General features: G+C 41.9%; 1 protein-coding gene across 1 annotated transcript in view; it reads right to left on the reverse strand.

Moving 5' to 3' along the window:
- LOC142652156 (sterile alpha motif domain-containing protein 9-like) overlaps positions 1-16,586 on the reverse strand; it is a 35,487-nt gene that overhangs the window by 17,082 nt on the left and 1,819 nt on the right. The window contains exons 2-3 of the mRNA XM_075827698.1: positions 4,762-4,851; positions 621-773 (exon numbers count right to left, since the gene is read on the reverse strand). The gene's annotated coding sequence lies outside the window, so the exon portion shown is untranslated. The remainder of the gene's footprint in view (positions 1-620; positions 774-4,761; positions 4,852-16,586) is intronic.

Raw genomic sequence — 16,586 nt, forward strand, 5'->3', positions numbered from 1 at the left:
AGTGCTCTTGAAAAATGAAAGCTGTACTGTGATTGGTTGCTATGGGCAACAAAGACAGTTTTATAAATCTCCCCCGTAAAAACTATTTTGAAAGCAAGAGCCCCATAAAAATGGTATGGAAACTGGAATTCTGCTACTTAGTTACTGCCACTACGTTTGATCTATTTCCTAGTAATACTGTTTGTTTTCATTTTTGAAGGGCTCCTCAGCTTCAGACAATCCCTACTTGTTAGAAGGGTCCTTTGAGAAAAATCTGATCCGTGTCCCTCAGCGATCAAATGTAATCTGTGGGGAAACCTGGCAGTAAGTGTTCAATTTCCCTGCAGCGCCACCACAGGGGAATTTAAGCATTACACACTGCCTATTCATATCAATGTGTTGTACGAGTAATGTAGAACAGGACGAGAGGGAGAAAGAGGGAGTTCCCAGTTAAGTTAACAAAGTTACCCGGCACCTCAATCAGTAACAGGCCCAAAAAGGACAGGATCCCCTGCCACAAGCCGATGGTCAATGGATCCCGATTTAGATCCTGATTTTAATAAGATGTAATACTCCCAAATTAGATTTCTCCAAATATTTAGCAATAAATGTTCTAATCTTGTATTTCCTTGTTGACTTACTTTTCAAAACAGGACAAGACCAATTGCTGTTCACGTCAACTTCTTTTACTCCATGGCTACTTCCCCAAGGAGTTGAAATAGAAAAGTCAGAAAAGTTCTATTCTTAAAAGTCTCCAAAAAATTGTAGTAAGTGTTACTTCTGTCATGCATCATCTGTTAAGAAAAGAGCAAAGAGGATTTACAAATAAAATGGAAAACAATAAAAAAAATAAGTCTGTAAATTACTGGGGTAAATCGATCTGAAACAATGTCTACAGCCAGCAATAGGGTAACATTAAAGGGGTATTCTGGTATTCCCAATACCCCGTTCTGTCGGTGCCATCATCAGCACACATGATCAACTCTCGCTCCATTCATAATCCTAACTGAAGACCTGAAGCTAGAATGGCTGCGGCAGTAAGGCCTCATTCAGACGACCGTGTTCGGCCTGCGATAAACAGATTGTGTGCCGGCCGGATTTCCCAGACCGACCACAGTTCATGGAGCCGGGCTCCTAGCATCATATGCTATGATGCATATATCTATGATGCTAGGAGTCCCTGCCTCCCCGCAGGAATACGGTCTTGTATTGTCATCATGTTTTCAGGACAGTATCCCCGTGGGAAGGCAGGGACTCCTAGTATAGATAACTATGACGCTAGAAGCCCGGCTTTTTCTGATCTGCGTTCGACCTGGGAAATACTGCCAACGTACAATCCGTATATCATGGACCGAACACGGCCGCCTGGATGAGGCCTCAGGGAATGTTCACACACAGTGTTTTCAGGCTTATTTTGGGGAGTAAACGGCTCGAAATACGCCTTGAAAAACGCTACTGAAACGCCGCCCATTGAAATCAATGGGAAAACCGACGTTAAGTTCAGACGGGGTGTTTTTTTTATGCCGCTGTTTTAAAAAAACAGCGCGTAAAAAGCTGCTGCGTAAAAAGCAGGAGCATGTCACGTCTTGAGCTGTTTTTCATAGGGTCAATTGAAAAACAGATTGAAAAACAGTTTAAAAAACGGCTCAGAAAATTGCCTCAAATTAAATTTTCTGCTTCAAAAATGGCTGAAAATCAGAGGCTGGTTTCCCTTGAAAACAGTGCTGTAATTTTCAGCCATTTGTACTTGTGCGTGTGAACATAGCCTTATGGTTAAGTTGCATTTCTGTATAAACAGAAACTTGAAGCCACAAGTTAGTGGAAACTCCTATATGATTGTTGCGAAAGGAATGGGCCTTTATAATGAAAACACAAACTATCAAGGCAATCGGCCAATTCCATGTAAGGGGCAGCAGTACTATTTGATATTTTGTATGCATTGAAGGTATTGGGTTCTACTTTTGTCTCTTGGTAGGCGCTGGCACTGTTATTAGTGTTGTTACCCTGTGTTTTTACTGCGGTCATGTTAGGCTCAGTTCACATCTCATTTTGTGCACACGTTTGTGGTATAAGACAACGTATACATTTTTAAAGTTACAAAAACGTATGCATTTGTAACATATGCTTACATTTTTTGGTAGTATACGTTTGTGTCCGTTCTTACTTATAAAAACGTATTACATTTTTTGTTCTTTATCCAAACTTTGTAAAGTCAAGATTTCCCATATAAGGTTACAAAAACGTATGCAAACGTAGGGTTTAACATTGCATGTCGTCATTGACTTCAATACAAATAAAAATGGATACGTAGTAGACTACGCTTTTCAGGACATGGAAAAAAAAAAAAGGATACAATGTAAGCAAACAAAACCTAAGCACAAGTGACACCATTAGGGCGTCCGTCCTGACCATAGAAATCAATGTGCAAATTGGGGTACACGTGTTTTTCATGTCAAGGCGTTCACATCAGACGTAGAGTAAAAACGAGATGTGGGCTTATACTCTGGAGTCATGGTTTATATTTTTACAGGTGCCATGACAAACATGATAGACACATTATGATTTGTAGCGGCATTGAGTTGAGCGGCATGCTACACAATTTAGGTCAAAGAGCAATGGAAACCTAAAAAAAATAAAAAAACAACAAGAAATATTGTGCTTATTAATTTTATAATATGTCGAGGTTAGAACTCTTTATCCCTTTATACTCCAGGTTTCTGGTGTAGAAAATTTGCAAACGGAACAGAAGTTGTGCAGTTTCCATCACTCACAGCACTTTTTTGGGGAAAGTGGGTGGAGCTTAGCAGAATGGACAGGCGCAAATGTGGCTCATTGCTGGGTTATATTTTATTTTCTGGCGGACAGAAATGGTACATGAATTTTTTTTATTGCGTTTTTTGTTTGTTTCTACCTGCGGGTTTTTTTTTTTTTAATGTAGCGTTTTTCAGATTGGAAATTATGTAATCCATAGATCACGTGATGCAAAGATTTGAGGAATGTTATGCTACACTGAATGCACTTGGGCACACAAATCCATCAACATTGTCTGCTGGCGTAAATGATGGCGCATTAACATTCACTTCAATAGTAATGCTTCCATTGCAGTTTGTTTCCGTTCCGTAAAAGTTTCAGTTCTTCTCACAGAAAAAATAGCGTTGTCGACCCCTTGAGTCCCACTTTTGTCTCGGACGTAATGATGGCTGGAGATTAATTTCCAGACCACGTGGGCATGAAGAGGCCTTCACAAGGGAACGCCACACCGTTCCTACTCTCGGGATTATGGTGTGGGGTGGCATAATGTACGGTAGCCGGACCCTCTAGCCTTCATCTCAGGCACACGAACAGCTCGGCGTTACATTGATTTGGTTGTGTAACCAGTGGTATTTCTGTGCGTGGGGCTCATGCTCCATACTGAATAAATCAAGGTGTTTGGAATATTTTGTTTCTTTTTTTTATCATTTGCATATCATTATTATGTCGATCGATCCTGTGATTTCCACAATTCCAAAACTTGCCCTTCTTATTATTGTTTTTTTGGTAGTGCAGTAATTTGGGAGGTAAATAAGCAAGAACATAAAGCCCAAAAGTTAGTGCACTTCCTGCTCCTAAAGCCTCACGTACAGGGGGAGCGTTGAGCGCCAGGGAGAATCTTTGGTTGCAGGGAGAGCCTACATGGTGGGCGAGGTGTGGGGGGTGAGCAGCACCAGAGAACTCATTTTTTTCAGCGGCAGAAAAGTACCAACCGCAAGTGTAGTCAGAGCCCTGCGGGTCAGGAATGCTGGAGGTCAGCGGGCAGAATGAGACTGCCAACATGTCAGGGTGCCATCACTGTTTAACTGGGACTCGGTGGCAATTGAGACTGAGCCATTGGGTTATTGGGTAGTGGCCATGCTTTCATAGTTGCAATGGCTTTTTAACTATTGCTATGCTGTACATCATTGTACATGTTAGAAATATTCTATGGGTGGTTGTTTGCCTCTCTCCATGTGTGGTACGTTCTCTCACCCAACCTAGAGTTAGGATCTTGGGTTGGGCACGTGTCTGTGTTTTTTTTAAACAAACAGTTTTTTCATCTCATTGTGATATAATGAAGATTAATTACATGTTGTTATGACTGAAGAGGTGCAGTCTTATATGCATGTTTTTCTAGTTGACATGTGTAACTTTTTTTACATGTTGACTTGCACTCCGATTTAGATATAAATTGCGGTGGTGCCCACCTTTTTCTTCTGGTATATGGGCCCTCAGTTGTCTATTGCTACCCCTGATGCCCAGAATATATTAATTTTGTCATGGTGGACGGATGATGGCTACACACACGGCATACAAAGCAAAGGAAACCGGAGAGGTGACCTTCAGATGGGTCTCTTCTAAGGTCCAACATGTCTTGGATAATGAACAATTTCCTTTTTCTACATTTCTAAACACAGAACGATCTGAAGTACGCTTAGTATCTTGTAATATTGATTCCATATCAAACCTCTTATGTACTAAAGGACAGATTTGGCAGATTCTTCACGGAGAAGAGGTCTGTGAGATCTTTATATCCAATCAGCCCCATGTGAAAGAAATCTATACTAAGTATGCCCATAGACCGGCACCTCTACACAGCACCTCTATACAGAACCTCTATACGGCCACGGTCCTCAAGATCTTGGTTAAAAGGAGCCTTCACGTTCATAAACATCAAAAAGTTTTGAATTGTATTTACCTACCAATATAGAATCAGTAATGCGATATTTAGTATTATAATTAGATTAATAAGGAGAAATTATGACTTACTTTTGGTTTTTCCTGATGATCTGCCATGGATTGTCTTGAAAATATGGAAATGCCCTTCACCCCTCAGTAGAGTAGACTATATATGTAACGCTTGAGAAAAACAGGAAATCAGATGGGTGGAAATATGAGATGGACGGCAACTCATAAGGTTTCGTTTATCAGCCTGACAACAGAATTTGTTAGGTTTCACTTGAGGGTGTAGTGTTAGAATCATGACAAAGCGAATTCTGGCATGTGTCACTCTCTGATAGAAACAATTTACACTTTTAGGCTACAGGCACACGTTACGGAATTTGGTGCAGAAATTTTGCATCAAAACCGCAGGTAAATCCGCAGGTAATGTCCATACCTACTCGTGCGTTTTTTTTATGTCCAGTTTTTACATTTTGATGTGGAAATATGTGCGGTTTTATACTGCAGAGTTTTGTTTTTTTTTAATAAACTTGTCAGATACAATTCACAAGTGGAAACGCAATATAAGATTTTAAAATACGCACCGCAGGTCAATTTCTGTGCAGGAAAATTCTGCAACGTGTAGATGAGAATACTTGGGTCTCATTTACTTTGCTGGTACTGTATGACGCTGCGGATTTGCGTGGCAAATCCGCACGTAATACGCATCGTGTCTTTTTTTTTCTGCAAGAAGTTGTTCTTTGTTTTGGTGGTAAACTTCTTTTGTCCGTGTTCGTGTTAACTACATTTAAAAAAAAAAAAAAAAGTCATACCAGACAAAATCGTAATCCAATAGTTATTTAAGCATCAATTAGGCGTGTAAATTTAAAGGGGCTGTCCCCAAATTTATTTATTTTTAGTCCTCCCCAGCACGGCACCCCCATCCTTAGCACCGCTGCATTGTTTTTACCGCCCCTCCATCACTGTACAATGTGAAGCTCACACACCAGCCAAAAGAGGCAGGAGAAAAAAATCACAGGGTTAACATAAATAGACGGCTTGGCAGGGCTGGCATGCTGGGTGGCGCAGAGCCAATCACACTAGAGGGCGCTCTATTTAATCTCCTTTTAGTTGCTTCACTATTGATCGTTATCAGTGTTGTTATCCTTTTTCTAACTAATTACCTGCATTACTTGTTGCTTTGTTTGACTCATATTGACAGACTTCACTTTAACCCCTTAATGACCGGGCCATTTTGCACGTTAATGACCAAGGATTATTTTTTGTTTTTTCACGGTCGCATTCCAAGAGTCGTAACTTTTTTTTTATTCTGTCGACATAGCCGTATAAGGGCTTGTTTTTTGCGGGACGAGTTGTGTTTTGTAAATGTACCATTTTTAGATGCTTATAATTTATTGATTAACTTTTATTAACTTTATTTTAGGAGAGTATTGAAAATAAGTAGCTATTCCAGCATTGATTTTCACGTTATAAATTTACGCCGTTTACTATGCAGCGTAAATAACATGTTCACTTTATTCTATGGGTCGGCACGATTACAGGGATACCAAATATGTAAGGGTTTTATATGTTTTCCTACGTTTGCACAATAAAAAGCCTTTTAGAAAAAAATTACTTGTTTTTGCATCGCCGCATTCCAAGAGCCGTAACGTTTTTATTTTTCCGTCAATGTGGCCGTATGTGGGCTTGATTTTTGTGGGCCAATGTGTAGTTTTCATTAGTACTATTTTGGGGTACATAGGACTTATAGATTAATTTTTATTTAATTTTTTATAGGGGGAATGGGAGAAAAGAGCGAATTTTGCCATTGTTTTTTGCCTTTTTTTTGGACGCCGTTCATCCGGCGGTTTAATTAATGTGTTCATTTTATTGTTCAAGTTGTTACGATCGCGGGGATACCATATATGTGTATGTGTTATTTGTTTTGACACTTTTACTAAATAAAACCACTTTTTGGTTTTATTTGATTATCAATGTAATTATTATTTTTTTTTTTTTCACCAACTTTATTTAACTGATTGACATTTATTTTTTTAGTCCCACCAGGGGACTTCACTATGCGATGTGCCGATCGCATATATAATGCTTTGGTATACTTATTATACCAAAGCATTATTGCCTGTCAGTGTAAAACTGACAGGCAATCTGTTAGATCATGCCTCCGGCATCGCCTAACAGGCAGATGCTGAAGACAGACCTGGGGGTCTTTGTTAGACCCCCGCTGCTATGGAAACCCGATGGCGACCCGCGATTTCTTTGCGGGGGCGCCGATGGGGTGACAGAGGGAGCTCCCTCCCTCTGTCAAACACATTAGATGCCGCTGTCACTATCGACAGCGGCATTTAATGGGTTAAACTGCCGGATGCGGAGCGCGCTTCGATTCCGGCAGTTGCAGCAGGAGCCAGGCTGTGTATAACAGCCGTGCTCCTGCCGCTGATCGCGTGGGTAAAGTCTCAGTATATATCCGTCCTTCGGCGTTAAGAGGTTAAAGGCCCTTTTATATCAGCCGATAAGCGGCCGGTGCAGGGAGCGCCGATCAATCATGTCTCTTTGAACGGCGCTCGCTGCACCGGCCGCTTATCACCGTTTGCTCCTGTCACACGGAGCTGTGGATGGGGACGAGCGGTCGTTGCTCCGATCGCTCGTCCCCATCCATTATCATCATGTCGGCAGTGCGTCTCCGTTTGCACCAGGAGATGTGCTGCCGACAACGATAATAGTTACGTTTTTTTAAAACGATAAGATCAGCAAATTGAGAGTTTGCTCGTTCATCTGCTGATCCTTCCCCTGTTTACACAGGACAACTATCGGCAACGAGCGTTATATGAACACTCGTCTGCACGATAATCACCCAGTGTAAAAGTGCCCTTCTATACCTCGTGTGGATTGTTACTTTGTACATTTATTGACCACATCACGTTTTTCTGACTACATATTATTTGTGCTGCCTTGTAAACCTGTATCTGCTTTCCCTTTTGCACTACCCGTCAGTACAGCTCTTATCCGGCTTGTTCATTACGAAACCCTCTGTTGCCACTGGTGACTACCGAATCCGGTTACCCTCTCTATCCTGGTTTCTTATATGCCACTCAGGGAGATAATGGACAACCAACAAGCACAGAAATCCTGGGGCCAACAAAGTACCAACACACGAAAAACGTGGTAGGAAAAGGAGTACTACAAGTGAAACGTGTGGTCCAGTAAAGTTCTTTTTCTGAGTATCTTAGAACCAACCTCATTACAACAGATCTAGTCTTATACTGTACACAAATACTGCCATATACTTTACATATAAATAATACCACTACATACTGCACACATAAATAATGCTGCCATATACTATACATATAATACCAAATTGTGTCAATTTAAATAATACCACCATATAAAAATACCATCATATACTGTATAAATACCTCCAAATATTATACTATATATACACATACTGTTCAGCCATAACATTAAAACCAACTGTCTAATATTGTGTAAGTCCCCCTCGTGCCGCAAAATTATCACAGATCCGTAGAAACATGGACTTCACAAGATCTCTGAGTGTGACTGTGGTACCGGACACCAAGATGTGAGCAGCAGATGCTTTAACACCTGTACGTTGTGCGGTGCGGTCTCCATGGATCTGACATTTTTCCAGCACATCCTACAGATGCTCCATCAGACTGAAAACAAGGAATTTGGAGGCCAAAATAACACCTTGAACTCTGTCATGTTCCTCAAACCATTCCTGAACAATGTTTGCAGTGCAGCATAATCCTGCTGCAAGAGGATGCCGCTGCCATGAAATGGTGTACTTGGTCTGGAACAATATTTGGGTAGGTGGTATGTGTCAAAGTAAGATCCACATGAACGCCAGGACCCAAGGTTTCCCAGCAGAACATTGCCCAGAGCATCACACTGCCCCTGCCGGCTTGTCTTCTTCCCATAATGCATCCAGGTGCCATATCTTCCCCGGGTAAGCGACGCACACAACTCTCCATATGATGTAAACGTGATTTATCAGACCAGGCCTCTTTTCCATTGCTCCAGTTATGATTCGCATGTGCCCATTATGTGTTTTCTGCAGCGGACAGGGGTCAGCATGGGCACTCTGACCAATCTATGCAGCCCCAAACACAGCAAGCTGCAATGCACTGTGTGTTCTGACATCTATTATAGCCAGCAGTAACTTTTCCAGCAATTTGGGCTACAATAGCTCTTCTGTGGGATCGGGCCAGATGGGCTACCTTCAATCCTCAAGCGCATCAATGAGCCATGACCCTGTCGCCGATTCACCAGATAGATTTTCATGAGAGGAAGACTCGTGACAGGATACTGGAAGGGAGCGGACTTGATCAGGTTACAAATGAGTGAACTTTGGGACTGAAGTTTGGCAGTAGCCTTAGCAAGACCAAGTCATGGAGGAATCTGATTTATGGATCCACTGATGACGAGGCTTGAAGCACCTCTATTCTCTTGACAGATGTTCTGGCCAGGGGCGGACATACCACATGTGCAAACCGTGCAACTACATACAAGCCCAGTACATTGCATGTAAGGGACAGAGTGTGGCTCACAGTTACTGGTTTATTGTTGGAGAGATACATGGTGTAACATGATAAGCTATTGGGGAGTATAGGAGCCCTTGTACCACTAACACGGGGGCGCTCCACCACCTGTGTGCGCCCCTGATTATGACCAGGAGGAAATAACCTTTTAGGATAGGTAATTATGTGGGACCTTTTCCAGAGGTAGATGAGCATAAACCTCTTAGGACCAAAGCAAAGTCCCATTTTGCCACAGGTCTGAGGACGATAGGTCTCCTTCTAGCAGACTGTTTCAGAAACCTTTTCACCAAGAGCTTTTGTGACAAGAATCTTACCCAAAAAGGAAGACCTGGACTAAGTTTGGACCTTTAAATTTGATAGACTCAGTCCTTTTCCGAATCCCTCCTGCAGGACGTATATGATGTTGTTAATCCGTGGGTTGGAACTATGCACTCCTGGAGTGGAATACCACTGTGGCATAGTCTTGCCTGATTTTCATCAATATCCTGGGTATCAAGGAAACCGGAGGGAAAAATATAGCCCAGCCTGAACCTCCTAGGGATGGATAGGGCATCCACTGCAAAGGGATTATCCCCTGATAAAAGGGAGAGAAAGGTTTCCACCTTGGCACTAAACCTGTCCGCCATGAGATCATTCTCTGGAACGACCTACATCCTGGAGATCTGCTTAGAGATGTCTAGATTCAGAGACATTTGTCCCGGGACTGCTAGACCTCGACTCAGTCCCTCAGCAATAATGTTGAGGGATCCTTGAATATGTACATCAGATGTGTAGGTTCAAGTCTGTCCATCTCAAAATATTTTACACACACACACACACACACACACACACACACACACACACACACACACACACACACACACACACAGTGGAGAATATATAAACTTTTTTGAAAGTTTTCCCTTTTACGTCACCCTCACCACTTTTGGAAAGGGGGTGTGGCTTAAAAGGCGACTGTCACAACGGCTTGACAAATTTATTCTCTATTTACGCCAGAAAACTGTACACAATATTTAATGTGTAATCTAAATAGTAATTTGTATAGAGGTAGAACTATGTTATCATGTGAATCTATGCCCGACACTGGTTGCTACAGTTCAGTTTATGGTCCACTAATATTCCTAAATCTTTTACCGTGCCGGTTTTACCCAGCGTTTTCCCATTTAGTATGTAATGGTAAAAAAAATTCCCCTACCCAAGAGCATCAATGTACATTTGCAACTTTATTTGCTACTTTGGTGAAATATTATCCAGTTATTGTGGTATGCCAGCCGCATATGCCTCGGACACCACCACTCATCAACTATTTTATCTGTGATTATTTAAAAAAAAAAAAGATAGCTAGCAATGGCCCTAAAAATATAGACTGGAACATTAGGAAACATAAAAGTAAATAGAAACAGAATAAAAAAGTATAATAGTGGGGGGGGGTAGATGGTCCGCTGCAGGCTTCTCCCAAATTGGACAAGCAGAAAGAGGGAGGTCATCTGGAAACGGGGTTAAAATAACTGCGGTAGGAAAGGACACACATTTTCCTTCAACAAACCCCAAAAGGGCTGTGCCACTTTTGCGACTTGCATGATATGTCCACCTACGTTAAAAAATAAAAAGCGTCACATGCGTCCACACGTTTTCACATAACTCAGATAAAGGAGACCTATATAAAACACACACCTATGCAAGATGCAATGGACATAGGACAAAACACTAAGAAGGACCACAGTCAAGAAAGGGTCCATTAATGAAAGATGAACACACGAGGACGTGTAGCCACTGGACACTGCTAGCTCAAGGTAAAAGCGTGCGTTTGCTGAACACTATAGAATTTATACTTTAGGAAAGAAGAAACGCGTGGTCTCTGGGTAAGTTCGGCCATTGCTTTGGTCATGTGGATTCCAGGCCACCTACCTTTAGAGTATGGCGTCAGCACCTCATCCAATATCAATGGACATAGGTCAGAGCTGCCAATGCCAACATTCACAACATATGTGATGGTTTTAACAGTGTAACCCTCCCAATCTCTCATCTACACATTCTACAAAAACACCTTTTACATATTACATAATTTTTTTTGCTACCCAGTAGTTTAGAGCATTTTGTAGAAGAGCGCAGTTCACTGTAATGTTAGCTTTCCTGTAAATAACATGCTGTTATGATTAGCAGGACTGCTGCTAATCAATTCATTCTGTTATCTGTGTTTGGGCATTGCTAGGCAGTGTCTTTGGTCTGAGTCTGGAATTGGTCATCATTTAGCTTTGCCTGGTTAATTAGGACGGAGTTATTCTACTCGGGCCTATAAATACTTCAGGCCTGGATTACTCAGGTGCTGGTTTGTGACTTTATTTTTGGGTAATTGCTTGTTTGTTCTGTGAGACCTGTTGGTCCTCTGAGAGATCTAGTTTTTGTATAGTTGGTTTGTGTGTATCCTGGAATCAGTAGTTCCACCGGTTTGTTTGCCTTTCCTGTGCGTTTGGTCTGCTGCCAAGCTGTTATCTTGCCCTGCTGTGGGATAGTCTTCAGATAGGGTCAGTGAGTGCTGTTAATTTTTGTACACGGTCTATTAGTCTGTTAACTGCTCGCATGCTATTTTATCTGAGAGATTACATAAATGGAGTTGATGGCAATCTTCTGCTGCCTTCAGTCTTTGGTTCTGCTCGTCCACTGGGGAGTTACTTGTGCCTTTTGTTTTCTGTCAGTGTTGATGGGTGCTTAATCCATGTGATAGCGATTGTCTGGTGTTGCGGTCTTAAAGTGGTTTTCCCATCAGAGACATTTATGACATATTAACAGGATATCATAAAGAACACAAAAGTTTGAACAGCACATTCCAACAAAACGAAAGAAACCGTGTATACAGGTGCAAGAACACCTGCGACTACAAATTTATACAGCACACAAGAAAATGACGACCGCACACTGCGAACACTAATGCCACCATGTGCTGTTAAAACTTTTGTGTTGTTTATGTGATCCATATACGTGGGGTTAGTGACTGCCTCCATTTCTTGATCTTGCACTCCTCTCATTTTGCTCTGGGTGATTTGAATTAGTTTAACGCTGGTTCCTACCATCCCTAAGTATATGTAGGTTTAGTCCCAGTTCTGGGTGTATGTGCAGCGTAGGTCCCCACCTCATAGAGGTCGCCTTGTCGTGGCAGGTGGGCTCATACAATTTGATCAAAATGTGCGCTAAGAACCTCCCTATTGTAAGTAGATTTAGCAGTAATGGATATTTATTTATATTTGGTGGCTTAGGTGGCATTAGTGTTCGCAGTGTGCGTCGCCATTTTCTTTTGTGCTATATCCACAGGATATGTCATAAATGTCAGATAGATGCGGATCCCACATCTGAGACCCACACCTATCTCTAGAACGGGGCCCCCTAAACCCCATTCTACTTTTGTCTTTCTCACTGCTTCCCGGCCACTTCCTCGTTATATGGCTGGAAGTTACTAAAACAGCGTAGCTCGCCGAGCTACGCTGTTTCCGTAACACCAATAGTAGTGAATCGCAGTTACGGAAGCAGCGTAGCATGCGAGCTACGCTGTTTCCGTAACTACCATTGAGTTCTATAGGACTTACGAAAACAGCGTAGCTCAACGAGATACGCTGTTTTCGTAACTCCCAACCATGTAACTTTTTTTATGGTCTGAATTCAGCCGCAACACGGTAGCAGAACGGGGTTTAGAGGGCTCTGTTCTAGAGATAGGTGAGGGTCCCAGAGGTGGAGCCCGCATCTATCTGACATTTAGGACATTTCCTATGGATAAAACCCCTTTAAGCACCACTAGCGGCGTAACACATGCACGTTTATGTCATTCTCAATGCCTCCTGACAGAGACAGTTCTAAAAGCAGCTCAAATACATCTTAAGCGATAGGTTCTTAGAGTCATTCACCGAGATTTCTCTTTCACTTGAATGGGATTTGCAGAACTTAAAACTTTCTTTTTGAGCATCAAAGAGCTTCCTAAGGCTTGATTCACACGAGCACATTACGTACATAAAGGATGGAACGTATTTCGGCTGCAAGTCCCGGATCAAACACACTGCAGGGAGCCGGGCTCCTAGCATCATAGTTATGTGCGACGCTAGGAGTCCCTGCCTCGCTGCAGGACAACTGTCCCGTACTGTAATCATGTTTTCAGTACGAGACAGTAGTTCCACGGAGAGGCAGGGACTCCTAGCGTCGTACATAACTATGATGCTAGGAGTCCGGCCCCCTGCAGTGTGTTCGGTCCGGGACTTGCAGCCGAAATACATTCCGTCCTTTACGGACCGAACATGCTCGTGTGAATCCAGCCTTAGACTAACATAGCTGACTTCTGGTATAAGTCATTGATTGCAGAGATGTCTTAACTTTGTCATGAGTGGAATGAAGAGATTTAGGGAATAGTTGTACTATTACGGATGCTATGAACTCCGCATAGCCCCAATAACTTTTTATGTGCTCTGAAACACCCTGTGAGAACTTGTGAAATATATAGCCTTTTATGCACGGATGTTAGCCAAACCCTGATCGCTGCTCCTAAAATAAACAGTATTGTAGAAATCTTGCAGATCCCGATGCCTTCCATATTCGTCTGATAGAAGGCGGAGAGGGTGGTAATTAGCCAAGGGTTTATAATTTCTGGTATCCTTTTGCAGAGCAGCGGGGAAGGGCTCCTGCTGCAGCCAGTTGCCTTACAGCCAGACAGAGGATGGTGAAAAGTAGAAGGGTGAAATATATTAACCGGTTCCAGACCGCCAGCTGTAAATAAATGTCCGCCAGTTGGTTGTCCTTAAAACCCGCGCAACAGAGTATTTACGGTGCACGTTTTAGCTTGATGTCTGAGCAATCGGGCAGCGGAATGTCGGGTCCCCGGCAGTCAGTGACTGCCGGGGACCCTGAGGAGTAGATAGAAGCAGTTTTCACTGTGCTGCGCTGTGTATATGTATAGAGGCAGTGATCATGTGACTGCTCAGATCATTGTCAGGTGACGTTAGTGGCAGGCTGCTGCTGGGTCTAACTAGACCTAAAACAACCCTATTAGTAACAAGTCACTACAAGAGGGTTGATTTCCACTGTAACTGGGGCTGCTGTGCAGCCCCTGTTACAGTGGAAATAAAAGGTGTAAAAAGAAGAAAAAATAAAGTCCCCCAAAGGTCTTTTCTGACCTTTTGATGGACAGACCATAACAAAAAAAAAGTAATAAATACAGATAAAATACCCGCCCAAAAAAACATTCCAGCCCACCAATCATTGTCGTAACGTTAACCCTGACCTAATTACGCTAAAATAGACATGTAATATGTCAACGTTTACGGTAGACAATGACGATCACAAATAAAAGGTCTATTTTGGGGTAAAACTATATTGTTACCAGAAAAAAATTGCTGAAACGTAAAAAAAAACATACTTCACTATTTTCAAACTTAAGCCTAGAAATTCTAAAACCGCAAAAAGGATGTGTATCAAAAAAGATTCAAAAAAGAAACCTGAATTGTATATGAAAACAAAAAAAAGTATAAATAATAAAAATCGCATAAATCCCGTCGCTGGCCCAACAAATAAAAAAGTTGGAGCCGTTTAAGATGTGATAAAAATGGCAAAACGGTGTGTGGTCCTGAAGACTGAAAATAGCCCAGTCCTGAACCGGTTAAAATAAATCTTCATATATTTCTCACAGTTTTGATGTAAGACAGAATAGGATAATTATTAAGCTATTGCTGGGATTTTGTAAATCTTTTACTGTATTTTCCACATTTTTCAATGAAAATGTAACTCAATTTTTACTCCCCAGTGTCAAGGGACACCAAAAGTTTAGCAATACTTAGAAAAACAATTTTTCATTTTAATATTCACATACGAATAACGTTCAGGGCCTTCAACAAAGTTGACCTCCTATACACCGATGAAAGTAACAGGACGGGGCGTTAACAACCGTACTTTTCAAGAAGGATTTGGAGTAACCCTTAACTAACAAAATACTAGAACTGATGTATAGTGGAATAAATAGAAATTCAGGATAGACGAAGCCATAGGATGGAGTAGGGTGGAGTTACCCTTTAAATGAGCTCTTCACCTGTGTGGAATTTCAGATGCGCAATTAGTCCAGATTTCTGAGTGAAGCTTTTATCACACTCTGAACACGAGAAAAGTTTGGCGCCCGCGTGAAGTTTAATATGTTCAGAAAGATGTGATTTTTGTGTAAAGTCCTTGTCACAATAAGAACACGAAAACGGCTTTTGTCCAATGTGAGTCCTTTGATGACAATGAAGATTTGACTTCAGCAGGAAACGTTTCCCACACTCTAAACAAGAGAATGGTTTCTCCCCCGTGTGAATGCGCTCATGTTTCGTTAGCGTTGCTTTTTGCGCAAAACTTTTCCCGCATTGAGGACAAGAAAACGGCCGCTCTCCGGTGTGGGTTCTCTGATGCTCAACTAATTTTGATTTTTGTGTAAAACATTTTCCACAAAATGAACATTGTTTCTCTCCAGTGTGAATTCTTTTGTGTTCAACCAGTTTTTCTTTCCTTATAAAACACTTCCCGCACTCAAGACAAGCAAACGGTTTTTCCCCTGTGTGAACGCGCTGATGGGCGGTGAGTCTTGATCGAAACTTAAAACTTTTGCCGCACTCTGAACAAGAAAACGGCTTCTGTCCGCTTCTGCGTTGTGCGATTATACACTGGGCACAGTGATCACAGTGGGCGCTTTTAGGCGTAGATACCTGTCCGTTTTTACTAAGGTTGGATGAGGTATAATCAGCAGGGAGCGGAGTTTGTATATTCGGGGTAATAGGATTTTCTGAAGGCTCTTTGAAGAAATAGTCTTCGGTTTCAAGATTGGGAGTGAAAATTGGAACTTTGTCTGTCGAGAACAAAAGAAATGTATATAAAAGTTTTAGATTAATTAACCGCTAGGACCTCAACTGATCGTACACCCTGGTTCTTAAGTTCACACACTTATTCATTTCTTCATCACATTGATGGAGTGACCACGTATTTTTGGCCACTTCTTCACCAGGATCAACCATTCTTGGGATAGACACCCAAAAATCTGATTTTGAAGCCATTTTTAGCAGATATATTCCATCAGTCTATGGTGGGAAATCTCTTTAGAGTACACACAGAAAAACAGCAGAGAGTTTCTGGGTAAGATCAAGCTAAACAAGTATCACCATTACACTCCCTTTTAAAATCTCTAACCCCGGTGATCATGTGCTATCCCTGTGGAAAGCCGGCTGACCATGTAATGCACGGATGGGTCGGGTTCGCCAAAGTAGCTTTTCGTTTTGGCTCAGAGAGGGGTTACCCAGCAGGGGACCCCCTCTATGACATCAATATCCCCAATTAAGGCATATAGAAAAGGGA

The sequence above is a fragment of the Rhinoderma darwinii genome, chromosome 5 (assembly GCF_050947455.1).
Source record: "Rhinoderma darwinii isolate aRhiDar2 chromosome 5, aRhiDar2.hap1, whole genome shotgun sequence".
NCBI classification, from domain to species: domain Eukaryota; kingdom Metazoa; phylum Chordata; class Amphibia; order Anura; family Rhinodermatidae; genus Rhinoderma; species Rhinoderma darwinii.